A 26709-nucleotide genomic window follows, 5' to 3' on the forward strand; every position below is an offset into this window, starting at 1 on the left:
GCAAATGTCCTAACAGCACTCTGGCCTCATAATCAGCCCTTAAGGCATGCGGATCTGGCTGAAATGCCCATGAGAGTATTTCAGGCATGGAAAGCCAAGACACTCTGGGGGGGGAAAAAAACTAAATGAAAGATCTCCACGAGTGAGATCCCAGTGGAAAGAATGGGTCATCAAAGAAGGAGGTACCTTTCTCTGAAGGGAGGAGAGAACTTCCACTTTGACCATGGCCTTGTCTAAATATGATCAGAGTCAGTGAACTCAGCGGGCTTCCATAGCCTTGGCAGCTCATGACAAGAGCCTAGGGTGATTACTGAGGACATAAACAAGAGTGTCAATTTGTTAAGTCAACAACAGGAGTCACTGTGCACTTACTCCTCATGTAGGATCTTTGTCCTTAGTGTGCTGTACATTGAGATTTAATGCTATAAATAGTACTCAAACAGTATTTTTCACTTTATGTTTCTGTGTGGGAGCAAACTGTTGAAATCTTTACTTAATGTATGCTAAACTGATCTTCTGTAAAAAAAAAAAAATTATCGATTCCCAACTTGACTCTCACTGGGATTAAACATGACAATAGGTCTGATCTGATTTCATCATCATTTAAAAAATCATCTATTATTTTTCACTTTATGTTTCTGTGTGGGAACAAACTGTTGAAATCTTTACTTAATGTATGCTAAACTGATCTTCTGTAGATAAAGAGAATCGAAAATGAATCTTGATGTGAGTGGAAGGGGAGAGGGAGTGGGAGAGGGGAGGGTTGCGGGTGGGAGGGACGTTATGGGGGGGAAGCCATTGTAATCCATAAGCCGTACTTTGGAAATTTATATTCATTAAATAAAAGTTAAAAAAAAAGAAAAAAAAAACCAAACCAATGGAGAGGAAATTAAGTAACAAACTATATAGATTCAAAATGAGGGAGAAGAGGAAACTACTAAAACAGGAAACAAAGTAAGATGCTAAATTCAGGTAAAACATATCACAAAATTTTAAATGTAAATTAACTAAGTGATCCAGCTAGAAATCAAAATTTTCTTATTTAATGGAAAACCAGTTAATTATTTGCTATTTAGGATACAATCCTTAAATGTTTAAGATTAAAAATGTTGAAAATATACCTACACATTTTGAATAGAAGACTCTCTTGAGATCTGACAAGACAGACTTTCATGCAGGAACTATTACTAGATATATTCAGAGAGATTTCATAATGATATAGTTATCAATCAGTGGGAAGATATAGAATTCTAAATTCTTACGTAGGTTAATATGGGAAGAGTTTTAGCACTTGTCTTTTTTTTTCTTAAAATTTTAAGCTTTTTATTTAGTGAGAGAAAGAACTTACCTTCAGAAACAGTAAAGATTCAGGTGAAAACAACAACGAAAATTAAGAACATGCTCATAATTCATATTCATATGAATTGAACATGAGTTTTGCTGCACATAGAATCTTTCATAAAATAAACTTTATTAGGGTGAGCGTAGTGGCACAGTAGGTTAAGTCAACACTTACAGTGCCCATGTCCCATATCAAATGCTTAGTTTGAGTCCCTGCTACTCTTCTTTTCCAGCTTTTATGAATGTGCCCAGGAGACACAGAAAATGGTCCAAGTCTTTGAGTTCCTGCCACCCTTGTGGAGTGAGTTCCTGGTTCCTGACTTTGGCCTAGCCTAGTCCCAGCTGTTGCAGGTATTTGGAGTGTGAACCAGCAGTTGGAAAATCTCTCTCTCCCTTTTTCTCTCAATGTTGCTTTTGATCTGCAATACAAAGAAATAAATTCAATTTTAAAAAGATACACTTGATCAGCAGCCACTTCCCCTCCCAGGTGTAGGTTAGGCTTGACTAACTTGTGTTGACTAAGGAGAGCCATGTGAGGCAGAAGTTGAAAGGGATAGGTTTTGTGTTACCATGTTCCCTTTTCCTTGTGCTGTCATGGGACAGGATTCTACTATGCTTGCTTGGCACGCCTGGGTAACAAAGATAGTATCACTTCTGTGAGGAGAGTCCCCTGCCACAAATGATGGACCTGTACAGTGAGTAAACCAGCAATCTGTTACTATAAAACCCTGCGAGTCACAGTGTTAACCTAGCCTTCCCACCTTGACCTCTTCAACTCTCCCTCCATCCCCTACCCCATGGCCACTGTCCAGCTCATGTTTTATTCACATTCACATTTTATTCAGATTCATGATAGGAGGAGGAAACCATATTAGATGATTTATATTTTCAAGATTTATTTATTTATTTAAAAGTCAGAGTTACAGAGAGGCAGAGGCAGAGAAAAAGAGAAAGAGAAAGAGAAAGAGAAAGAGAAAGAGAAAGAGAAAGAGAAAGAGAAAGAGAAAGAGAAAGAGAAAGAGAAAGAGAAAGAGAAAGAGAGGTCTTCCATCTTCTGGTTCACTCCCCAGATGAACACAATAGCTGGAGCTGTGCTGATCCAAAGCCAGAAACCAGGAGCTTCTTCTGGGTCTCCCATGGGAGTTCAGGAGCCCAAGGACTTGGGCCATCTTCTACTTCTTTCCCAGGCCATAGCAGAGAGCTGGATCAGAAGTGGAGCACCCAGGACTCAAACCAGCACCCGTATGGGATGCTAGTACTGCAGGTGATGTGTTTACCTGCTACATCACAGTGCTGGCCACAAGATTATATACTTTTATGAATGCTATAAGCAACTAGCACTGAAAGAAATTATAAAAAGGAGATTTAATAGGTAACACTTGTATAGAAACTACTTAGTGACTCTGTTTCCAAATAATTCAGGAGCATATTGTTATGATCTGTTTTCATAGGTTAATATTAAATAGAAATTTATTTTTAGATACATCCATCAGGAATGTCATATGTGCATACATCTGTATGTTCTCTGAATGGTTGAGAGCGAAATAAAATAATTGCTTGCATCTGAATCGATAGATTTGGTGAATAGTGATAGGTTTTAAGAGGGATATAATTTTTTCTAGTTAAAAATCGCTCTTCTCACACCTGGTAGGAAGACAGGCTGTGAATGGCTGGCAGTGAGGCAAGATTGTTGCAGATTCTCTATCTTAGGAGAGTAGTGGGCTGGAGGGCTGAGGGGAAGAGGGTAGAGCTCATTAACGAGGTAGAGTGGGAGGAAATTAAAATCAGCTGTGGGTCAGAACAGCTTTAAGAAGCAGGAGAATTGTGGCAGTGACTGCATGGAGTTCCTGATGAACAGATTGCAGAGTGAAGCAGTGCAGCCTGAACAGGCTGTATTTGCATGGGCGTTCATTGAGGCCTTCAGTATGGGGGGTCAGAGCAGGTAAAAGGAAAAAGGGCAAGGAGGGGTGCAAGGCCCAGGACTTGGAGGGTGAGGAGGGGAGCGGGCTTCGGACCTGGAGGTCATGAGTAGAGCAGGGCCCAGGCCCTGGAGACTGAGGAGGGGAGCAGAGTCTGCCCCTGGATTGCAAGGAGGGGAGTGGGGCCCAGGCCCTGGAGGGCCAGAGGGGAGCAGGGCCAGGCCCTGGAGGGCAAGGAGGGGAGTGGGCCCAGGCTCTAGAGGGCCAGAGGGGAGCGGGGTTTTGCCCGGAGAATGAGGAGCAGAGCTGAGTCCGGCTCTGGAGGGGGAGGATGGGAGCTGGGCCCAGTGCCTGGAGGGCAAGGAGGGCAGCGGGGTCTGGCCCTGGAAGGCGATGAAGGGAGCTGGACCCAGACCCTGGAGGGTGAGGAGGGGAGCAGGGCCATGCCCTGAAGGGCGAGTAGTGCAGCAGAGCTTGGCAAGAGGGCGAGGAGTGGAGCAGGGCCCAGGCCCTGGAGGGCGAGGAGTGGAGCAGGGCCCAGGCCCTGGAGTGTGAGGTGGGGAGTGGCACCCATCCCTGGAGAGTGAGGAAGGGAGCAGGGTCCGGCACTGGAGGGTGGCAAGGGGAGCGGGGCCCAGTCCCTGGAAGGCTAGAGGAGGAGCAGAGTTTGGCCCTGGAGGGTGAGGAGGGGAGCGGGGTCCAGTCCCTGGAGGGCGATGAAGGGAGTGGGGCCCATTTCCTGGAGGGTGAGAAGGGGAGTAGGGTATGGCCCTGGAGGGTGAGGAGGAGAGCAGGGTATGGCCCTGGAGGGTGAGGAGGGAGCAGGGCCCAGGCCTTGGAGGGTGAGGAGGAAATAGGGCCCAGGCCCTGGAGGGTGAGGAAGGGATCCCGGCTGGGCTCTGGAGGGCAACGAGGGGAGCAGGACCCAGTGCCTGGAGGGCGAGCAAAGGACCATGGCACAGGCCCTGGAGGGCTAGAAAGGAAGCGGGGCCCACTCCCTGGAGGGCAAAGAGGGGAGAAGGGCCCAGCCCTGGAGGGCGGTGAGGGGAGCACGGCACCGGCCCTGGAGTGTGAGGTGGGAGTGGTGCTGTCCCTGGAGAGTGAGGAGGGGAGCGGGGCCCAGGATCTGGATAGCGAGGAAGGGAGCGGGGTCCAGCCCTGGAGGGTGATGACATGAGCAGGGCCCATTCCCTGGATGGCAAGAAGGGGAGTGGGGCCAAGCCCCTTGAGAGCGAGCAGAGGAGCAAGGCCCAGGCCCTGGAGTGTGAGGAGGGGAGCAGGGTCTGGACCTGGAGGGCTGTGAGGGGAGCATCCTCCAGCCCTGGAAGTCAGCAAGCTGAGCTGGGCCCAGGCCCTGGAGGGCAAGGAGGCCTGCACCTTAGGAGAGCATTTTCTGGCCCTGGAAGTCAAGGAGGGGAGCAGGGCCCAGTCCCTTTAGGGCAAGCAGAGGAGCAGGGCCAAGGCCCTTTAGGGCAAGGAGGGGAGCTGGGTTTGGCCCTGGAAGGCGCTGAGGGGAGCAGGGCCCAGGCCCTGGTGAGTGAGGAGGGGAGTGGTGTCTGGCCTGGAGGGTGGCTATCAGGCCCAAATAACAAGATGGAGGCTCAGTCTAAAATAAGTGAACCGTGATCCAGGCTCAGATCTCTCACCTCCAGGGCCGGGCCCAGCTCACCTGTTGCCTTCCAGGACCTGGGCCCCATTCCCCACGCTGCCCTCCAGTGCAGGACCCGGCTCCCCTCCTTGCCCTCCAGGGCCCGGCCCTGCTCCCCTCCTCGCTCTTTAGGGCCTGGGCCCAGCTCCCCTCCTTGCCCTTGAAGGCCTGGCCCAGCTCACCACTGCAGCCTCCAGGGCCTGGGCCCTGTACCCTCCTCACCTCCTCGGCCCTGCCCTGCTCCCCTCCTTGCCCTCCAGGGCCTAGTCCCGGATCCCCTACTCGCTGTCCAGGGCCCTGCCTTGCTCCCCTCTTCGCCCTCCAGGGCCCTGCCCTGCTTTCCTTGCCGCCCTCCAGGACCTGACCTGCTCCCCTCCTCGCCCTCCAGTGCAGGACCCGGCTCCCCTCCTTGCCCTCCAGGACCTGACCCGCTCCCCTCCTCGCCCTCCAGGGCCTGGGCCCAGTTTCCCTCCTTGCCCTCCAGGGCATGGGCCCCACTCCAATCCTCACCCTCCATGGCCTGGGCCCAGTTTCCCTCCTTGCCCTCCAGGGCATGGGCCCCGCTCCAATCCTCACCCTCCAGGCCCAGGCCCTGCTCCCTTCCTTGACCTCCAGGGCTGGGCCAGCTCCCCTCATCACCCTACAGGGTCAGGCCTTGCTCCCATCCTCGCCCTCCAGGTCCTGGAACCTGCTCCCCTCCTTGTGCTACAGGACCTGAACCCGCTTCCCTCCTTACCCTCCAAGGCATGGGTCCTGCTCCCCTCACTGCCTTACGGGGCCTGACCCCGCTCCCCTCCTCACCCTCCAGGACCTGACCGGTTCCTCTCCTCGCCCTCCAGGGCCTGGGCCCTGCTCCCCTCCTTTCCTCCAGGGCCGGATCCGCTCCCCTTGCTGCCCTCCAGTGCAGGACGCTGCTTCCCTCTATGCCTTCCATTGCCCCGCCCTGATACCCTTGCTGTGCTCCAGGGGCTTACCCTGCTCACTTCCTTGCCCACCAGGGCCTGGGCTGTGCTCCTCTGGCTGCCCACCAGGGCCATGCCCCGCTCCCCTCCTCGCCCTCCAGGGCTAGGCCCTACTCCCCTCCTCACCATCCAGGCCAGGCCCTCCTCCCCACCTTCGCCTACAGGGCCTAGGACCTGATCCCCTCCCAGTCCTCCAGGGCCAGGCCCTGCCCCCTCTTTGCCCTCCAGGGCCGGCCCCCCTCCCCTAATCACCCTCAAGGACCAGGCCCAGCTCCCCTCCTCACAGTCCTGGGCCAGGCCCCCATCCTCTCCTTGCCCTCACGGGCCACTGAGTTCCCTTCGTCACCCTCCAGGGCCTGGTCCCCATCCCCACCTTGCCCTAAAAAGACAGGTCATGCTCCCCTCAACGCCCTCAAGGGCTGGGCCCAGCAGCACCCTCCTCAGCCCACAGGGTCAGGCCTTGCTCCTATCCTTGCCCTCCAGGGCCTGGGTCTCACTCCCCTCACTGCCTTCCAGGGCTAGGGTCCACTCCCCTCAGGAAGGGCATCACTGCCCTCCAGGGCATGAGCCCCGCTCCCCACCTTGCCCTCCAGGGCCAGGCTCCTTTCCCCTTGCCACCCTCCAGAGCTGGACCTGCTTCCCTCGCCGCCCTCCAGTGCAGGACCCTGCTTCCCTCCTTGCCCTCCAGGACCTGGGTCCCGCTCCCCTCACTGCCTTCCAGGGCCTGACCCCATTCCCCTTGTGAGCCTCCAGGGCCTGACCAAGCTCCCCTCCTTCCCATCCAGGACCTGGGATCCACTCCCCTCACTGCCTTCCAGGGCCTGGCCCCGTTCCCTTCGCCAGCCTCCAGGGCCTGCCCCCTCACCCCTCCTCACCCTCAAGTTCCTGACAACACTCCCCACCTCGCCCTTCAGGACCTGACCCTGCTCCCCTCCTCACCTCCAGGCCTAGGCCCGGCTGCCCTCCTCACCCTCCACGGCCAGGACCTTCTCCCCTCGGGAACAGCCAACACTGCCCTCCAGGGCATGGCCCCACTCCCCTCCTCGCCCTCCAGGGGCAGGCCTGCTCCTCTTGCCACCCTCCAGGGCAGGGCCCTACTCCCCCTGCTGCCCTCCAGACAGGATCCTGCTCCCCTCTTTGCCCAGGAGGGTCGGGCTCTGTTCCCCTCCTCGCTCTCTAGCTCCTGGACCCCGTTCCTCTCCCCGCCCTCCAGGGTCAGGCCCTGCTCCCAACCTCACCCTCCAGGGCCAGACCCCACTCCCCTAATTTCCTTCCAGTGCGGGACCCTGCTTCCCTCTATGCCCACCATGGCCCTGCCCTGCTCCCCTCGCGGCCCTCCAGAGCCTGACCCTGCTCACTTCCTTGCCCTCCAGGGCCTGGGCCCTGTTCCCCTTTTTGCCCTCCAGTGCGGGACCCCACTTCCCTCTATGCCATCCATGGCCCCGCCCTGTTCCTCTCCCCGAGCTCCAGGGGCTTACCCTGCTCATGTCCTTGCCCACCAGGGCCTGGGCCGTGCTCCTCTTTGCTGCCCACCAGGGACGCCCCACTCCCTTCCTCGCCCTCCAGGGCCAGGCCCTACTCTCCTCACCATCCTGGGCCAGGACCCCTCCCCACCTCCCCCTCTAGTGCCTGAGAACGGATCCCCTCACAGCTCTCCAGGACCAGACACTACCCCCTCCTTGCCCTCCAGGGCTGGCCCCCCTCCCCTAATTGTCCTCAAGGACCAGGCCCAGCTCCCCTCCTTCCAGTCCTGGGCCAGGCCCCCCTCTTCTCCTTGCCCTCACGGGCCATGGGGAGTTCCCACCCTCGCCCACCGGGCCTGGCCCCCATCCCCTCCTCGCCCTAAAAAGCCAGGTCATGCTTCCCTCAACACCATCAAGGACTGGGCCCAACAGCCCTCCTCACACTGCAGAGTCAGACCTTGTTCCCCCCCAGCCCTGCAGTGCTGAGCCCTGCTCACTTCCTCATTTACAGGACCTGGGCCCTGCTCACCTTGCTGCCCACCAGGGCCAGGCCAGCCTCCCCTCCTCACCCTCCAGGGCCTGGGCCCCATCCCCTCCTTTCCCTAAAGGGCCGGGCCATGCTCTCCTCAACACCCTCTAGGATTGGGCCCAGCACCCCTCCTCACCCTACAGGGTCAGGCCCTGCTCCCATCCTTGCTCTCCAGGGCCTGGGCATGACCCCTCATTGCCCTCCAGGGCCAGGTGTTGCTCCAGTCCTCACCCTCCAGGCCAGGCCCAGCTGCTCTCCTTGCCCTCCAGGGTTGGGCCCTGCTCCCATCCTTGCCATCCAGATCTGGGCCCAGCTCCCCTCTGCACCCTCCATGGCTTGGGCCCAGCTCCCCTCCTAGCCCTTCAGGGCTGGGCCCTGCTCCCCTCACAGTCCATGGCTGGGGCCCACTCCCCTCAGAAATGGCAATCACTGCCCTCCGGGGCATGGGCCCTGCTCCCTTCCTCGCCCTCCAGGCCCAGGCCTCCCTCCCCTCCTTGACCTCCTGGGCCGGGCCAGCTCCCCTCCTCACCCTACAGGGTCAGGCCTTGCTCCCATCCTCGCACTCCAGGGCCAGGGCCCTACTCCCATCCTTGGCCTCTTGGGCCTGGGCCCTGCTCCCCTTCTCGCCCTCAAGAGTCTGGCTCACTTCTCTCGCTGTCTTCCAGGGTTAGGCCGCACTCCCCAAGGAAGGGTATCACTGCCCTCCAGGGCATGGGTCCTGATCCCCACCTCACCCTCCAGGGGCAGGAACCTGCTCCCCCGCTGCCCTCCAGTGCAGGACCCTGTTCCCCTCCTTGCCCTCCAGGGCCTGGGACCTGCTACCCTCACTGCCTTCCAGGGCCTGGCCCAGTTCCCCTCACCCTCCAGGGCCTGCAGCTTCTCCCCTCCTCACTCTCCAGGACCTGACCCGCTCCCCTCCTCGCCCTCCAGGGCCTGGCCCTGCTCACATCCATGCCCTCGATGGACTGGGCCCTGAGCGTGTCACTGCCTTCCAGGGCCTGGCCCAGTTCCCCTCGCCACCCTCCAGGGCCTGGAGCTGCTCCCCTCCATGCCCTCCATGCCCTGGGTCCCACTCCACTCACTGCCTTCCAGGACCTGGACGCATTCCCCTAGCCAGCTTCTAGGGCCTGCCCCCTTCCACTCCTCGCCCTCCAGGACCTGACCCGTCTCCCCTCCTTGACCTCCAAGACCTGGCCCTGCTCACATCCATGCCCTCCATGGCCTGGGCCCTGTTCCTTCCTAGCCCTCCAGAGACTGGGCCCAGTTCCCTCCTCGCCCTCGAAGACCGGACCCTCTTCCCTCCTAGGCCCTGCTGCCCTCCTCACCCTCCACAGCCAGGACCTTCTCCCCTCAGGAACAGCCAACACTGCCCTCCAGGGCATGGGCCCTGCTCCCCTCCTCACCTCCAGGGGCAGGCCTGCTCCTCCTGCTGCCCTCCAGGGCAAGGACCTACTCCCCCCGCCCCACTCCAGTGCAAGATCCCACTCCCCTTCTTGCCCAAGAGGGTCGGCTCTGCTTCCCTCCTCGCCCTCTAGCTCCTGGACCTCGTTCCTCTCCCCGCCCTCCAGGGTCAGGCCCTGCTCCCAACCTCACCCTCCAGGGCCAGACTCCACTCCCCTAACTTCCCTCCAGTGCGGGACCCTGCTTCCCTCTATGCCCTCCATGGCCCTGCCTTGCTCCCCTCGCGGCCCTCCAGAGCCTGACCCTGCTCACTTCCTTGCCCTCCAGGGCCTGGGCCCTGCTCCTTTTCTGCCCACCAGGGCAGGCCCCGCTCTCTCCACTGCCCTCCAGTGCAGGAGCCACCTTCCCTCCTTGCCCCCCAGGGCTGGATCCTACTCCCCTCCTCACCATGCTGGGCCAGGCCCTCCTCCCCACCTCCGCCTCCAGGGCCTGGGACCTGATCCCCTTGCAAGTGCCAGTCCCTGCCCCCTCCTCGCCCTACAGGACTGGAACCTTCTCCCCTCCTCACCTCCAGGCCTAGGCCCTGCTGCCCTCCTCAACCTCCAGGGCCAGGCACTTCTCCCCTCAGGAACAGCCATCACTACCCTCCAGGGCATGGGCCCCACAACCCTCCTCACCCTCCAGGGCCAGGCCTGCTCCTCTTGGCCCACCAGGGCAGGGCCCTACTTCCCCCGCTGCCCTCCAGTCAGGACTCCACTCCCCTCTTTGGCCAAGAGGTCCAGGCAGTGCTCCCCTCCTCATCCTCTAGGGCCTGGACCCTGCTACCCTCCCTGCCTTCCAGGGAAGGGCCTTGCTCCCCTCCTAGCCCTCCTCGCTTCCTTGCCTTCAGGGCCTGGGTCCTGCTCCCCATGCTGCATACCAGGGCCAGGCCAGCCTCCCCTCCTCACCCTCCAGGGCCTGGACCCCATCCCCTCCTTGCCCTAAGGGGCTGGGCCACACTCCCCTCAACACCCTCTAGGGCTGGGCCCAGCACCCCTCCTCACCCTACAGGGTCAGGCCCTGCTCCCATCCTTGCCCTCCAGGGCCTGGGCACGATCCCTCATCGCCCTCCAGGGCCAGGCCCTGCTCCCCTCCTCACCCTACAGGGTTTGACCCAACTCCCCTCCACGCCCTCCAAACCAGGACCCACTCCTCTCAACCTCCATGGCCTGGGCCCAACACCCCTCCTAGCCCTTCAGGGCTGGGCCCTGCTCCCCTCCTCACAGTCCAGCGCCAGGCCCCACGCCCCTCAGGAATGGCCATCACTGCCCTCCAGGTCATGGGCTCCACTCCCCTCCTCGCCCTCCAGGGCCAGGCCCCAATCCCCTCCTTGACCTCCAGGGCCTGGGACCCGCTCCCCTCCTTGCCCTCTTGGGACTGGGCCCTGCTCCCCTCCTCACCCTCCAGGGCCTCCGTCTCACTCTCCGTACTGTCTTCCAGGGCTAGGGCCCACTCCCCTTAGGAAGGGCATCACTGACCTTAAGGGCCTGGACCCTGCTCCCCACCTCACCCTCCAGGGCCAGGCTCCACTCCTTTTGCCACTTTCAAGTGCTGGACCCTGCTCCCCATGATGTCCTCAAGTATAGGACACTGCTCCCCTCCTTGCCCTCCAGGACCTGGGTCCTGCTCCCCTCACTGCCTTCCAGGGCCTGGCCCTGTTCCCCTCGCCACCCTTCAGGACCTGACCCCTCTCCTCTCCTCGCCCTCCAGGACCCGAACCCGCTCCCCTCCTCAGCCTCCAGGACCTGGGACCCCGCTTTCCTCCTCACCCTCCAGGACCTGACCCCACTCTCTTCCTCGCTCTCCAGGGCTGGCCCTGCTCACCTCCATGCCCTCATTGGACTGGGCCCTGATCCCCTCACTGCCTTCTAGGGCCTATCCCCGTTCCCCTCGCCACCCTCCAGGGCCTGACCCCGCTCCCCTCCTCACCCTGCAGGACCTGGGTCCTGCTCCCCAGACTGCCTTCCAGGGCTAGGCACCACTCCCCTCAGGAATGACATCACTGCCCTTCAGGGCGTGGGCCCCGCTCCCCACCTCACCCTCTAGGGCCTGGCTCTGCTCCTCTAGCAGCTTTCCAGGGCTGGACCCTTCTGACCCCGCTGCCCTCCAGTGCAGGACACCACTCCCCTTCTGGCCCATAGGGCCTGGGTTCCACTCCCCTCACTGCCTTCCAGGGCCTGGCCCAGTTCCTCTTGCCAGCCTCCAGGGCCTGCCCCCTCTACCCTCCTCACCCTCAAGGACCTGACCCTGCTCCCCTCCTCGCCCTCCTGGACCTGGGTTCCACTCCCATCACTGCCTTCCGGGGCCTGGCCCTGTTCCCCTCGCCACCCTCCAGGGCCTGAGCCCGCTCCCCTCCTCGCCCTCCAGGACCTGGGTCCCGCTACCTGACTTGCCCTTTAGGTCCAGGCCCAGCTCCCTTCCTTGACCTCCTGGGCTGGGCCAGCTCCCCTCATCACCCCACAGGGTCAGGCCTTGCTCCCATCCTTGCCCTCTAGGGCCTGGGACCCACTCCCCTCCTTGGCCTCTTGGTCCGGGGCCCTGCTCCCCTCCTCACCCTCCAGGGCCTGGGTCCTGCTCCCCTCACTGCCTTCCAGGCTAGGGCCCACTCCCCTCAGGAAGGGCATCACTGCCCTCCAGAGCATAGGCCCCACTCCCCACCTCACCTTCCAGGACCTGGCCCTGCTCACATTCATGCCATCATCGGCCTGGGCCCCAATCCCCCCACTACTTTCCAGGACCTGGCCCTGTTCCCCTCTGTAGCCTCCAGGACCTGCCCCCACTCCCATCCTTGCCCTAGAGGACCTGACCCCATTCCCTTCCTCGCCTTCCAGGGCCTGGCCCTGCTCACATCCATGCCCTCCATGGCCTGGCCCCATTTCTTCCTAGCTCTCCAGAGCCTGGGCCCAGTTCCCTCCTCGTCCTCCAGGACCGGAACCTTCTCCCCTCAGGAACAGCCAACATCACCCTCCAGGGTATGGGCCTTGCTCTTCTCCTCACCCTCCAGGGCCTGGGCCCCATCCCCTCCTTGCCCTAAGGGGCTGGGCCATGCTCCCCTCAAAGCTCTCTAGGATTGGGCCCAGCACCCCTCCTCACCCTACAGGGTCAGGCCCTGCTCCCATCCTTGCCCTCCAGGGCCTGGGCATGACCCCTCATCGCCCTCCAGGGCCAAGCGTTGCTCCAGTCCTCACCCTCCAGGGCAAGGCCCAGCTGCCCTCCTCACCCTCCAGGGCCTAACCCATCTCCCCTCCACACCCTCCAAACCAGGACCTGCTCCCCTCCTCACCCTCCATGGCCTGGGCTCAACTCCCCTCCTAGCCCTTCAGGGCTGGGCCATGCTCCCCTCCTCAGTCCAGGGCTTGGCCCCACTCCCTCAGGTATGTCCATCACTGCCCTCCAGGGCCAGGCCCTGCTCCCCTCCTTGCCCTCCAGGGTCTAGCCCTGCTCTCCTCCTTGACTTCTAGGGCCAGGTCAGCTCCCCTCATTACTCTACAGGGTCAGCCCTTCCTCCCACCCTCACCCTCTAAGGTCTGGGACTCCCGCCCCTCCTTGCCCTCCTGGGACTGACCCTGCTCCCCTCCTTGCCCTCCAGGGCTTGGGTCCAGTTCCTCTCACTGCTTCCCAGGGCCTGTCCCTGTTCCCTTCACCAACCTCCAGGACCTGACCCTGCTCCCCTCCTCACCCTCCAGGGCCAGGCCATGCTCCCCTGCTCACTCTCCGGGGTCTATGCCTGCTCACCTTGATGCCCACAGAGTCTGGCCTCACTCCCCTCTCATATTCCATGGCCCAGCCCTGCTCCCTCTTTGCCCTGCAGGGCCAGGCCCCGCACCCCTCCTTAAAATCCTAAGCTAGGCCCCCCTCCCCACCTCGCCCTCCAGGGTCAGGCCCCACTCCCCTCAGGCATGGCCATCACTGCCCTCCAGGACATGGGCCTGCTCCCCTTCTTGTTCTCCAGGGCCTGTGCCCCATTTTCTCTCCACTTCCAGTTCATGGACCGTTCCACTTGCCACCAAGCAGGGCCTGGCCTTGCTCCCCTCCTCGCCCTCCAGGGTCAGGAACTACTCCCCTCAGGCATGGCCATCATGCCCTCCAGGATATGAGACCCGCTCCCCTCCTTGCCTTGGAGGGTGAGGAAGGCAGCAGTTCCCAGGCCCTGGAAGGCGAGGAGGGGAGCAGGGCCAGGCCCTGGAGGGTGAGCAGGGTTCAGGCCCCAGGCCCTAGAGGGTGAGGATGGGAGCAGGGCCTGGCCCTGGATGGCGAGGAGGGGAGCAGGGCCAGGCCCTGGAGGGCGAGGAAGGAACAGGGCAGGGCCGTGGAGGGCAAGGAGGGGAATTTGGCCTGGCACATGAGGGCAAGGAGAAGAGGGGGGCCTGGCTCAGGATGGTGAGGAGGAGATCAGGGCCTGGTCCATGAGGGCAATTAGGGGAGGGGGGCTGGTCCTGGAGGACAAGGAGAGGGCAGGGCCTTGCCCTAGAGGGCGGCGAGGGGATCAGGTCCCAGGCCTTGGAGGAGGAGGAGGGGAGTGGGATGGCCCAGGATGGTGAGGAGGGGAGTAGTGCCTGGCCCAGGATAATGAGGAGGGGAGTAGGGCCCGGCCCTGGAGGGCGAGGAGGGGAGCGGGGCGTGGCCCAGGTGGGCAGCAAGGGGAGCACGGCCCAGGCCCTAGTGGGCAAGGAAGTGAGCAGGGTAAGCCCCTGGAGCTCGGCAAGGGGAGCAGGGCAGGGCCATGGAAGGCATAGAGGGAAGCAGGGTCCCGCCCTGGAGGGCAACAAGGGGAGCGGGGTCCAGCCCTGGAGGAAAGGAGGGGAGCAGGTCCCAGACCCTGGAGGGTGAGGAGGGGAACTGGGCCTTGCCCTGGAGGGTGACAAGGGGAGCATAGCCAAGGCCCTGGAGGGTGAGGTGGAGAGCAGGGCGTGGTCCTGGAAGGCTAGGAGGGGAGTGATATCCAGCACTGGAGGGTGGCGAGGGGAATGGGGCCAGGCCCTAGAAGGCAGTGAGGGGATTGGGGCCCAGGCGATGAAGGGCATGGAGGTGAGCAGGTCTAGGCAGGAGAGAGGGGTGAGGCCATGGAGGGCAAGGAGGGGAGCCAGGCCAGGCCCTGAAAGGCAATAGGGGGGCGGGTTCAGGCCCTGAAGAGCAAAGAGGGGAGTGTGGTCAGGCTTTGGAGGGCAGTGAGTAGAGTAGGGCAGGGCCATGGAGGGTGAGGAGGGAATGAGGCCCAGGCCCTGGAGGGCAGGGAGGTCAGCAGGGCCAGGCCCTTGAGGGCGAGGAGGGAATGGGGCACAGGCCCTGGAGGGCGAGGGGAGCGGGGCCCATACCCTGGAGGCCAGTGATGGCCATGCCTGAGGGCAGTGGGTCCTGATCCTGGAGGGCGAGGAGAGTAGGAGGGCCTAGCCCAGGATTTTAAGGAGGGGTGCAGGGCCTGGCCCTGGAGGGTAAAGAGGGGAGCAGGGCTGGGCCCTGGAGCATAAGTAGGGGAGCCAGGTCTGACTCTTGTGGGCGTCAAGGTGAGTGGGCCCAGGCCCTGGAGGGTGAGGAGGGGAGCATGGCCAGGCCCTGGAGGCCTAGGAGGGGAGCAGGGCCTGGCCCTGGTGGGCAGCAAGGGGAGCTGGGCCTGGCCCTGGAGGGTGGCAGTAGGTGCGGGGACTGGCCATGGAGGGCGAGGAGAGGAGCGGGGCCAATGCCCTGGAGGGCGTGACGGCTGTTCCTGAAGTGAGTGGGGCCTGGCCCTGGACTGTGATGAGGGGAGCAGAGCCCAGCTCTGAAGGGCGAGGAGGGGAGCTGGGTCAGGCCCTGGAGGGCGATGAGGGGAGCGTGGCCCGGCCCTTTAGGGCAAGAGGGGATGTGGGCCAAGCCCTGGAGGGCAAGGAGTGGAAACTGCCTGGGCCGTGAGGGCAAGAAAAGGAGTGGGGCCTTGCCTAGGATGGTGAGGAGGGGAGCAGTGCCTGGTCCTTGGGTGCGATTAGCGGAGGGGTCCCAGCCCTGGAGTGCAAGCGGGGGGCAGGGCCTGGCCCTGGATGGTGGCGAGAGGATCAGGGCCCAGGCCCTGGAGGGTGAGTAGGCAACAGGGCCAGGCCACATAGGGCATGGATGTGTCATTGCCAGGTCCTTGAGGGTGAGGAGGGGAGCAGAGTCAGGCCCTGGTTGGTGCCAAGGGGATCTGGGCCAGGCCCTGGAAGGTAAGGGAGGGGAGCGGGACCCAGGCCCTGGAGGTGAGGAGAGGAGTAGGGTTCAGTCCTGGAGGGTAAGGAGGAAACTGAGACCACACTCTGGAGAGCTAGGAAGGAACGGGGCCCAGGACATGGAGGGCATGGATGTGAGAAGGGCCTCATCCTGGAGAGCAAAGAGGCAAGCAGGGTCAGGCCCTGGAAGGCAGTGAGTGGATCGGGGCCCAGTCCATGGAGGGTATGTAGGTGAGCATGGCCAGGCCTTGGGGGTCAAGGAGGGGAGCTGGGTCAGGCCCTGCTGGGCAGTAAGGGGAGCGGGGCCCAGGCCCTGAAGGCATGGAAGGGAGCAGGGCCCAGCACTGGAGGGCTAGGAGGGGAGCAAGGCCCTTCCCTGGAAAGCAAGGAGGGTAGCAGGGTCCAGGCTCTAGAGGGCGAGGAGGGGAGCAGTGCCTGGCCCTCTGGGGAAAGGAGAGGAGTGGCGTCCTGCACAGGAGAGAGGCGGGGGTGGTGTAGGGTCCTGCCCTGGAGGTTGGCAAAAGGAGCAGGCCTGCCCCTGGAGGTGAGGAGGGGAGTGGGGCCCATGCCCTGGAGGGCACTGATGGCTGAGGAGAGAAGGGACTGGCCCTGGAGGTGAGGAGGGCAGCAGGGCCTAGGCCTGGAGGTGAGGAGGGGAGCAGGGTCTGTTCCAGGAGGGTGAGGAGGGAACTGGGCCCAGGCTTTGGAGAGCTAGGAAGGAACAGGGCCCAGGCCATGGAGGGCATGGATGTGAGCAGGGCCGGGCGCTGGAACGAGGAGGGGAGCGGGTCAGGTCCTGGAGGGCCAGCAGGGCAGCGGGGTCAGTCCCTGGAGGGTGTCGAGGGGAACAGGGCCAGGCCCTGGAAGGAAGTGAGGGGATTGGGGCCCAGGCCATGGAGGGCATGGATGTGAGCAGTGCCAGGCCTTGGAGCGCGAGTAGGGGAGCGGGGCCGGCCCTAGTTGGTGGCGAGGGGATCTGGGCCAGGCCCTGGAAGGCAGGGAGGGCAGCGGGGTCAGGCCCTGGAGGGCATGGAGGGGAATGGGATCAGGCCCTGGAGGGCAGCGAGTGGATCGGGGCAGGGCCATGCCGTGCAAGGAGGGAAGTGGGGTCAGGACCTGGAGCGTGCAGAGGGAATGAGGCCCAGGCCCTGGAGTGCATGGAGGTGAGCAGTGCCAGGCCCTGGAGGGCAAGGAGGGGAGTTGGGCCCATGCCCTGGAGGGCAGTGATAGCCATGCCTGAGGGGAGTGGGGCCTGACCCTGGAGGGTGAGGAGGGGAGCAGGGCTGGGCCCTGGGGCCTGAGTAGCGTAGAGGCCTGACCCTGATGGGCATCAAGGGGAGAAGGCCCAGGCCCTGGAGGGCAAGGAAGGCAGCAGGGTCAGGCCCTGGAAAGCAGTGAGGGGAGTGGGACCCATGTCCAGGAGGGAAGTGATGGTCATGACTGAGGGGAGTGGGGCCTTGCCCTAGAGGGCGTAGAGGTATGCAGGGCAAGGCCATGGAGGGCTAGGAGGGCAGCAGGGTCCAGTTCCTAGAGGGCCAGGAGGGTAGCAGGGCGTGGCCCTGGAGGGCAAGGAGGGTAGTGGTATCCTTCACTGGAGGGAGGCGGGGGTTGCAGGGCCCAGTGGGTGGCAAGGGGAGCTGGTCCCAGCCAGCCTGGAGTAAGGAGAGTGGAGCAGGGCCTGGCCCTGGAGGTTGAGGAAGGAAGTGGGGCTCGGCCCTCATGGGCAAGGAAGGGAGCAGGGTCCTGTAATGGACCCTGGAGGGCATGCAGGTGAGCGGAGGCTGGCCCTGGAGGGCAAGGAAGGCAGCAGGGTCAGGCCTTGGAGGGTGAATAGGGGAGCAGGGTCAGGCCCTGGTTGATGGCGAGGGGATCCGGGCCAGGCCCTGGAGGGAATGGAGGGGAGTGGGGTCAGGCCCTGGAGGGCATGGAGGGGAACTGGGTCAGGCCATGCAGGGCAGCGAGTGGAGCTGGAATGGGTCAGGACCTGGAGGGCATGGAGTTGAGCAGAGCCAGGCCCTGGAGGGCAAGGAGGGAAATGGGGCACAGGCCCAGGAGGATGAGGAGGGGGGCGGGGCCCATGCCCTGGAGGGCAGTGATGGCAGTGCCTGAGGGGAGTGGGGCCTGACCCTGGAGGGCAAGGAATGGAGGGGGGCCTAGCCCGGATGGTAAGGAGGGGTGCAGGGCCCAGCCCTGGAGGATGAAGAGGGGAGCAGGGCTGGGCCCTGGAGCCTGAGTAGCGGAGCGAGGCCCGACCCTGGTGGGCATCAAGGGGAGTGGTCCCAGGCCCTGGAGGGTAAGGAGGGAAGCAGGGTCTGGCCCTGGTCGGGGGCAATAGGAGCAGGGGCCAGGCACTGGACGACTAGGAGGGGAGCAGGGACCAGCCTTGGTGGGCTGCAAGGGGAGTGGGGCCTGGCCCTGGAGCGTGAGGTGGGGAACAGGGCCTATGCCCTGAAGGGCAGTGTTGCCCTTCCTGAGGGGAGTGTGGCCAAGCCCAAGAGGGCAAGGAGGGAGTCGGGCCTGGCCCTGGAGGGTGAGGAGGGGAGCAGGGACTGGCCTTTTAGGTTGAGGAGGGGAGAGGCCCTGGCTCTGGAGGGCAAGGTAGGGACCAGGGTTTTGCACTGGAGGGTGGCAGGGGGAGCAGGGCCCGGCCCTTTTTGGCAGCAAGAGGAGCGGGGCCTGGCCGCGGAGGGTAAGGAGGGCAGTGGGGCTCAAGCCCTGGAGAGTAAGGAGGGAATGGGGCACAGGCCTTGTAGGGCGAGGAGGGGACTAGGGCCTATGCTCTAGAGGGCAGTGATGGCCATGCCAGAGGGGAGTGGGGCCTGACCCTGGAGGGTGAGGAGGGTAGGGGGGCCTAGCCCGGATGGTAAGGAGGGGTGCCGGGCCTGGCCCTGGAGGGCAAGGAAGGCAGCAGGAAAGGCCCTGGAGGGTGAGGAGGGGAGCAGGGTCAGGCCCTAGAAGGCAGTGAGGTGAGCAGGGCCCATGTCCAGGAGGGTAGTGATGGCCACAACTGAGGGGAATGGGGCCTTACCCTAGAGGGCATGGAGTAATGCAGGGCAGGGCTATGGAGGGTTAAGAGGGGAGCAGGTTCCAGGCCCTAGAGGGCCAGGAGGTGAGCAGGGCTTGCCCTGGAGGGCAAAGAGGGGAGCTGGGTCTAGGCCCTAGAGGGTGAGTTGGGGAGCAAGGCGCAGCCCTGGAGGGCAAGGAAGGGACTGGGGTCCTGCACTGTAGGGTGGTGGGGGAGCAGGGCTCTGCCCTGAGGCAGGCAAGAGGAGCGGCCCGGCCTTGGAGGGCAAAGTGGGGAGCAGGGACCATGTCCTGGATGGCAGTGATGGCCATGCCTGAGGGTAACATGGCCTGGCCCTGGAGGGTGAGGAAGGCACCAGGCCCCAGGCTCTGGAGGGTGAGGCGGGGACCGGACTCTAGGCCTTGGAGGGCAAGGAGAGGAGCATGGTCCAGCCCTGGGGAACGAGGGAGGGAACGGGGTCAGGCCCTAGAGGGTGGCGAGGGGAATAGGGCCAGTGCCTGGAAGGCAGTGAGGTGAGTGGGTCCTAGTCCATGGAGGGCATGGAGGTGAGTAGGGCCAGGCCTTGGAGGGTGAATAGGGAAGCAGGGTCAGACCCTGGTTGGTGGCGAGGATTTCTGGGTGAGGCCCTGGAAGGCAGTGAGGGGAGCGGGGTCAGGCCCTGGAGAGTGTGGATGGGAGTGGGGTCAAGCTCTGATGGGCAACGAATGGAGGGGACAGCACCATGGATGGCAAGCAGGGGAGCAAGCATGGATGGCAAGGAGGATGAGGAGGGAATGGGGCACAGGCCCTGGAGGGCGAGGAGGGGAGCAGAGCCCATGCCCTGGAGGGCAGTGATGGCCGTGCCAGAGAGGAGTGGGGCCTGACCCTGGAGGGCGAGGAGGGGAGGGGGGCCTAGCCTGGGATGGTAGAAGGGATGCAGAGCTGGCCCTGGAGGGTGAGGAGGGGAGCAGGGCTGGGCCCTGGAGCCTGAGTAGCAGAGCGAGGCCCGACCCTGGTGGGCATCATGGGGAGTGGGCCCAGGTCTTGGAGGGTGTACATGTGAGCGGGGCCTAGCCCTGGAGGGTGAGGAAGGCAGCAGGGTTGGCCCTGGAGTGCAAGGAGGAGAGCAGGGTCAGACCCTGGAAGGCAGTGAGGGGAGCGTGGCCCATGCCCAGGATGGAAGTGAGGGCCATGAGAGAGGGGAGTGGGGCCTTGCCCTAGAGGGCATGGAGGTATGCAGGGCAGGGCCATGGAGGGCTAGAAGGGGAGCAGGACCTGGACCTGGTGGGCGGCACAGGGAGCGGGGCCCAGCCAGCCATGGAGGGAGGAGAGTGGAGCAGGGCCTGGCCCTGGAGGGCGAGGAGGGAAGTGGGGCCCGGCCTTTTTGGGCAAGGAGGGGAGTGGGGTCCTGCACTTGAGGGCAACGAGGGAGCAGGGCCCTGCCCTGGAGGGCAGCAAGATGAGCAGGCCTGGCCCTGGAGGGTGAGGAGGGGAGTGGGGCCCATGCCTTGGAGGGCAGTGATGGCCATGTCTGAAAGGGGCAGGTCCTGGCCCTGAGGGTGAGAATGGGAGCAGGGTCCAGCCTTGGAGGGCAGCATGAAGAGCGGGCCTGGACCTGGAGGGTGAAGTGGGGAGTGGGGCCCATGCTCTGGAGGGCCCGATGGCCATGCCTTAGGGGAACAGGGCCTGGCCCTAGAGGGTGAGGAGGGCACAAGGCCCCAGGCCCTTGAGGGCGAGGAGGGGAGGAATGTCCGGCCCTGGAGAAAGAGGTGGGGAGTGGGGTCAGGCCCTGGAGGTGAGGAGGGGAGCAGGGCCCAGCCCTCATAAACAGGCATCGCTGCCAATCAGGGCATGGACCCCGCTCCCCATGTTGCCCTCTAGGGCAAGGCCTTGCTCCTCTTGCCACCCTCCAGGGCCGGCCCCTGCTCAACCTGCCACCCTCCAGGGCCAGGCCCTGCTCCCCTCCTTGCCCTCCAGGGCCTGGGCCCGCTCACCTTGATGCCCACCATGGTTGGGCCTCGCTCTGCTACTCAGGCTCCAGGGCCCAGCCCTGCTCCCCTCTTCGCTCTCCAGGGCCCTGCAGCCCTCCTTACCATCCTGGGCTAGGCCCCACTCCATTCCTTGTCCTTCAGGGTCAGGCCCCACTCCCCTTGGGCACTGCCATCACTGTCCTCCAGGGCATGGGCCCTGCCTCCTTGCTAGTCCATCAGGGCCTGTGCCCCATTCCCTCCTCACCCTCCAGGGCCAGGCCCTGCTTCCCTCCTCACCCTCCAGGGCCTGGCCCCATTCCCTCCTCACCCTCCAGGGCCTGGCCCGGCTCCACTCGCTGCACTACAGGGCCTGACCCCGCTCCACTCCACGCCCTCCAGGGCCTTACCCTGCTCCCCTCACTGCCTTCCAGGACCTGGCCCCATTCCCCTTGCCACACTCTAGGGCCTGGCCCCTCTCCCCTCCTTGCCCTCCAGGGCTGGGCCCTCCTCAACTCCTTGCCCTCCAGGGCCAGGCCCCATTCCCCTCCTCACCCTCTTGAGATTAGACCCTGCTCTCCTCCTCACCCTCCAGTGCCAGGCCCTGCTCCCCTCCTCGCCTTCCAGGGCATGGACCCTCCTCCCCTCCTTGCCTTCCAGGTCCAAGCCCTGTACCTCTTGCTGTCATCCAGGGCCAGGCCCTGCTCCCCCTGCCACCCTCCAGGGTCGGGCCCTGCTCCCCCCCTTGCCCTCCAGGGACAGGCCCTGCTCACCTCCTCGCCTCCAGAGCCTGGGCCCTTCTCCCCTCCTCACCCTCCAGGGATTGGCCCTGATCCCCTCCTCACCCTCCATGGCTTGGGCCCAGCTCCCTTCCATGCCCTCCAGGGCCAGGCCCCGGTGCCCTCCTCGCCATCCAGGTCCAGGCCCAGCTCGCCTCCTTGCCTCCAGGGCTGGGCTTTGCTTACCTCCTCGCCCTGCATGGCCTTGCCCCACTCCGCTCGCTGCCCTCCAGAGCCTGACCCTGCTGCCTTCCTCACCCCCCAGGGCTGGGCTTTGATCACCTCCTCGCCCTGCATGGCCTTGCCCCACTCCTCTCGCTGCCCTACTGGGCCTGACCCTGCTTTCCTCCATGCCCTCCAGGACCTTACACTGCTCCACTCACTGCCTTCCATTTCCTTGCCCGGATCCCCTTGCCACCAACCAGGGCCTGACCCCATTCCCCTCCTCACCCTCCAAGGCCTGGCCCTGCTCACCTCCATACTCTCCATGGCCTGGGCCCTGATCTCCTCACTACCTTCCTGGGTGTGGGCCTGTTCCTGTTGCCATCCAGGGCTTGACCCCGCTCCCCTCCTCGACCTCCAGGTCCAGGCCCCCCACCTCTCACTGCCCTCCAAGGGCAGGCCCTGCTCCCCCTGCCACCTTCTAGGGCCTACCCTGCTCCCCTCCTTGCCCTCCAGGGATTGGCCCTGATCCCCTCCTCGCCCTCCGTGGCCTGGGCCCAGCTCCCTTCCATGCCCTCCAGGGCCAGGCCCCGGTGCCCTCCTCGCCATCCAGGTCCAGGCCCAGCTCACCTCCTTGCCTTCAGGGCCAGGACCTGCTCCCCTCCTCACCATCCAAGGCCTGGCCCTGCTCACCTCCATGCCCTCCATGGCAGGGCCCTGATCTCCTCACTACCTTCCAGGTTCTGGCCCTGTTCCCGTCGCCCTCCAGGGCTTGACCGTGCTCCCCTCCTCGACCTCCAGGACCAGGCCCTGCTCCCCTCCTCACCCTCCAGGGCCAGGCCCTGCTCCCCTCCTCGCCCTCCGTGGTCCTTCCCTGCTCCCCTCTCCACCCTCCAGGGCCTGACCCTGCTCACTTCCTTGCCCTACATGGCCTGGTCCGTGCTCCCCTTGCCACCCACCAAGGCCAGGCCCCGCTCCCCTCCTCACCCCCCAGGGCCAGGCCCTGCTCCCTTCCTCACCATCCTGGACCAGTCTCCCCTCCCTTCACCGCCCTCAAGGCCTGACCCTCTGGCTTCCTTGCCCTCCAGGGCCTGGGCCCAGCTCCCCTCCTCGCCCTCTCAGGCTGGACCCTGCTCCCCTTGTTGCCCTCCAGTGCGGGACCCCACTTCCCTCCTCACCCTCCAGGATCCGGCCCCACTCCCACACTCGCCCTCCAGGGCCTGGGCCCTTCTCCCATTCTCGCCCTCCAGGGCCCGACCCTGCTCCCCTAGCCTCCCTCCAGTGCAGGACCCCACTTCCCTCCATGCCCTCCAGGGCCTGCCCCTGCTCCCTCTAATATTTCTAAAACCTACAATAAAGTTGATTCCTGAACTCTGGAAAATTGAAATTGTGTTAAGTAAAATGCAGATCATGCATCGGGATATCATGTGCATTTGGTCATAAAATTTATAATCACTGTCTAGTTACAGTGGAGAGTGAACATGATGCATACAACTATGGTAAAGTCTGAACTCCTGAATCTAACACTGAACTGTACATATAGTGTTAATGACCATGCTAAATTCTAACAGCATTTGAATCACTAGAAATATTGAAAAGCACCACAAATATTTATACACCTCACATCTGTATTCACAGTAATGATGCTAAAAGTACAATGTGTAACATTTCCCAGTACGCGTTTATATGCATTTCCCTTTCACAAACACACATGAATGCACACACGTACAAATCATAGAAGCTTAGGGGTTCAGAAACAAATATTTATGGACTTTAGGCCTTCATTATAGTTTATTGACAATTGAAAATAACCAAGTTTAATACTAATTTATATGTATTAACATTTTTGTAACTTTGAACCCACTATGCTTTCCAGCACGATTAGCAAGCCGACATCTGCTACATCTTCAAAGGGACTCTTAAAAATCGAAAGTTTACAGTGGTGCTTAAAACAATCAGTACAAAGTAGGTGGTTCTGAGAATGTCTATAAATAGTGTCAATTGCTTGGCTTCCAATGCATTTGATTGTTCTCCAAGCAGTGTGGGAACAGGGTATAAACTGCCCACTTTCAGTTAAAATAACTAAAATTGATTAATCGGTGTAATGCTAGTTTTTTTTTGTGGGGGATATAAAATATATATTGTAAGTATGTTCTTTCAAATTAGTGAATATAAGTATGTATTTCCAACAAGACACTCTGGCAAAAAAAAAAAAAAAAAAAAAAAAAAAAAAAAAAAAAAAAACTAAATGAAAAGATCTCTGTGAGTGAGATCCCAGTGGAAAGAACAGGTCTTCAAAGAAGGAGGTACCTTTCTCTGAAGGGAGGAGAGAACTTCCACTCTATGACCTTGTCTAAATAAGATAAGAGTCGGTGAACTCAAAAGGCTTCCATAGCCTTGGAAACTCATGACTGGAGCATAGGGAGATTACTGATGCCATAAACAGGAGTGTCAATTTGTAAAGTCAACAACAGGAGTCACTGTGCACTTACTCCTCATGTAGGATCTCTGTCCTTAATGTGCTGTACATTAAGATTTAATGCTATAACGAGTATAACAGTATTTTTCACTTTGTATTTCTATGTGGGTGCAAACTGTTGAAATCTTTACTTAATGTATACTAAACTGATCTTCTGTATATATAGAAAAAAAAAAAAAGCCTGGGAAGGGTAATCCAGAGGACACAGAAACAACGAGAAGGCGAAGCCTCGTGAGCTCAGCTGCGAAGCTGATGCGGGGCTGCCCTGCCGCACAGGTGGGCTGAGGTGGGCTCTGGGAAACCAGCCGACATGGATTTGCACGTCCCAGGATCCGTGACTACTGCCCTGTCTCAAGTGGGAAGTCCTTCAGGAGCCTGAGAGCTTAAAGAGCAGACTACACCCTTGAGAGGACTGACCCCGGGTAGAAGGACAGCACAGCGAGGCCTTGTGTGTGGCAGTGACCTCAATGGAGAAAAGAAGTCATCTTCTCTGTGAACCTGTGTTGGTGGCGTTCCCTGGGGGAGGTTCTAGAGCAGATTCCTACCAGCCAACGAAAGCTAAAAACATGATGACACCTCTTGACCTGGCTGCAATTATCAACTTTTAAAAAAAAATACTGATGCACTGGGGTTGGAGCTGTGGCGCAGCAGGTTAAAGTCCCAGTGTGCAGCAGCAGCATCCCACATAGGCACCGGTTTGAGTCCAAGATGCTTTTTTTTTTTTTTTTTTTTGACAGGCAGAGTGGACAGTGAGAGAGAGACAGAGAGAAAGGTCTTCCTTTGCTGTTGGTTCACCCTCCAATGGCCACCGCGTCCAGCGTGCTGCGCCCGGCGCACCGCGCTGATCCAAAGCCAGGAGCCAGGTGCTTCTCCTGGTCTCCCATGGGGTGCAGGGCCCAAGCACTTGGGCCATCCTCCACTGTACTCCCTGGCCACAGCAGAGAGCTGGCCTGGAAGAGAGGCAACCAGGACAGAATCCGGCGTCCCAACCGGGACTAGAACCCGGTGTGCCGGCACCACAAGGCGGGGGATTAGGCTAGTGAGCCGCGGCGCCGGCTTATGCTTTACTTTCAATCTCCCTGCTAATGCTCCTGGGAAAGCAGAGGAGGATGGCCCAGGTCCTTGGGCCCCTGTACCTGTGTGGGCGACCCGGAATAAGCTCCTGGCTCCAGATCAGCTCTGTTCCAGCCATTGGGGCCATTTGAGAAGTTAACTCGCCGATGGAAGACCTCTCCCTCTCTCTCTGTTTCTACCTCTATGTGACTCTTTCAAATAAATAAAATAAATCTTAAAAAAAAAGTATGTGTTTCCTAAAAATCAGAACTTAATCCAAAACAGCACATGATTTGGGGGACATGAATTTTATTAGATGTTGCATTATATTAGATTTTTGTAGAATGGCAAATATTTTATTTGTAGCTACCAACTCATAAAACATTTGTTGTGGAACAGTGTTTGTCTATATGCTTGGCATTGTAGAGTGACAGGTACACAGTGCACTTAGTAAATTGAAAGTTAAACCCAAAGTTACATCTTGCTCAAACTGATTGTGCATCATATTGTAATTTTTCCTAGATATTCCATCATTGTGTTTTACTCTTCATTTCTGTTACTGAGTTGTATATTTTAGTATTTGCTTTAGAGTAGAAAAAAAATACTCTGTTGGATCTCAAAGATTAAGGATAATGTTGAACAATTTAAAAGTCTCAAAACTATAGAATCTTTTTCTTGGAGTAGTAGATTAATTTTGGGGTAAGAACTCTTCGAAATGAAGATGCTTTATTGTTGAAAGTCATCAATAAATGAAAGGAAGAATGTAAATAAAAATGGGAATATTTTCCAGTTCTAAGTCTCTAAAATATTTGAAAAGGAAAACCATTAAGTGCAAGATATGACAATATATAAGTTTTCCCTCAGATTAGAAATTTGATGCTAAATATTTAACATTTAATCTTTATTTAATAGTAACTATGAATGGAGGCCATTATTTAGCCTTCCCAATAAAAATAAATCTCAGCATCATTTAAAATGTTGGCTACTGCCATTGAGTGAACACAATGAAATTTGACAAAACTCTTTACTTGGGTGTAAGATACCATTCTCTGAATCGGGTTTTATGATTACCTAAGTCATTTTTCATCCTTGTTTTATGAATGTAAACACTGATACATTTTCTTAGCTTCAGATTTTGAACATTCCAGTGATGTAGCTCCTGCTAACAAAGTGCCTGAATATTTTTGACACCTCGTAGCCTTTTAATGTGTGATATCTGGTCATGTACACATGGGATCTATTATAAGTTAGAGATACTTTCCATAAATAGAATAATATTTTGGATAACCATTGATGAATTGAAGAACCTATTTCCTCTTCAAATTTTTTTTATTTTAAAGCAATTTTGTGAAATTGAATTTTACCTATAGTTTTACTTGTCTTTTTGTCCAGATAAAGTAATAAAATAGCTCCAATTATACCAAGCAACCCTTCCTTGTCTCAAGTGCTTAACTTTCTCTCTTCATTCTTAGATAACTGCTGGTTTCTTAAATTGAATGGTCGTCTTTTCCAGCAGCTGCTCAAAAATATCCATGATTGACCATTTTGTTTGCACTAAGCAGACATGCTTTCCTTCTTTCTCCCCCTCTCTGGTCCACATCATCTTCCCATCACCTGTGCACACCAGACGCACCTGTTCCTTCCTCCTCCAATAATCACTGAACTCTGCAAAGACCCTAACTCTGACCTCTCATGGTTATCCCAGAGCCTTCTGTTTTCAAAACTCTCAAAACAAAATCAAGTGTGGAAAATAGGGTTGATTTTTCCACATTTTTTTTTTTTGG

The sequence above is a fragment of the Oryctolagus cuniculus genome, chromosome 19 (assembly GCF_964237555.1).
Source record: "Oryctolagus cuniculus chromosome 19, mOryCun1.1, whole genome shotgun sequence".
Lineage (NCBI taxonomy): Eukaryota > Metazoa > Chordata > Mammalia > Lagomorpha > Leporidae > Oryctolagus > Oryctolagus cuniculus.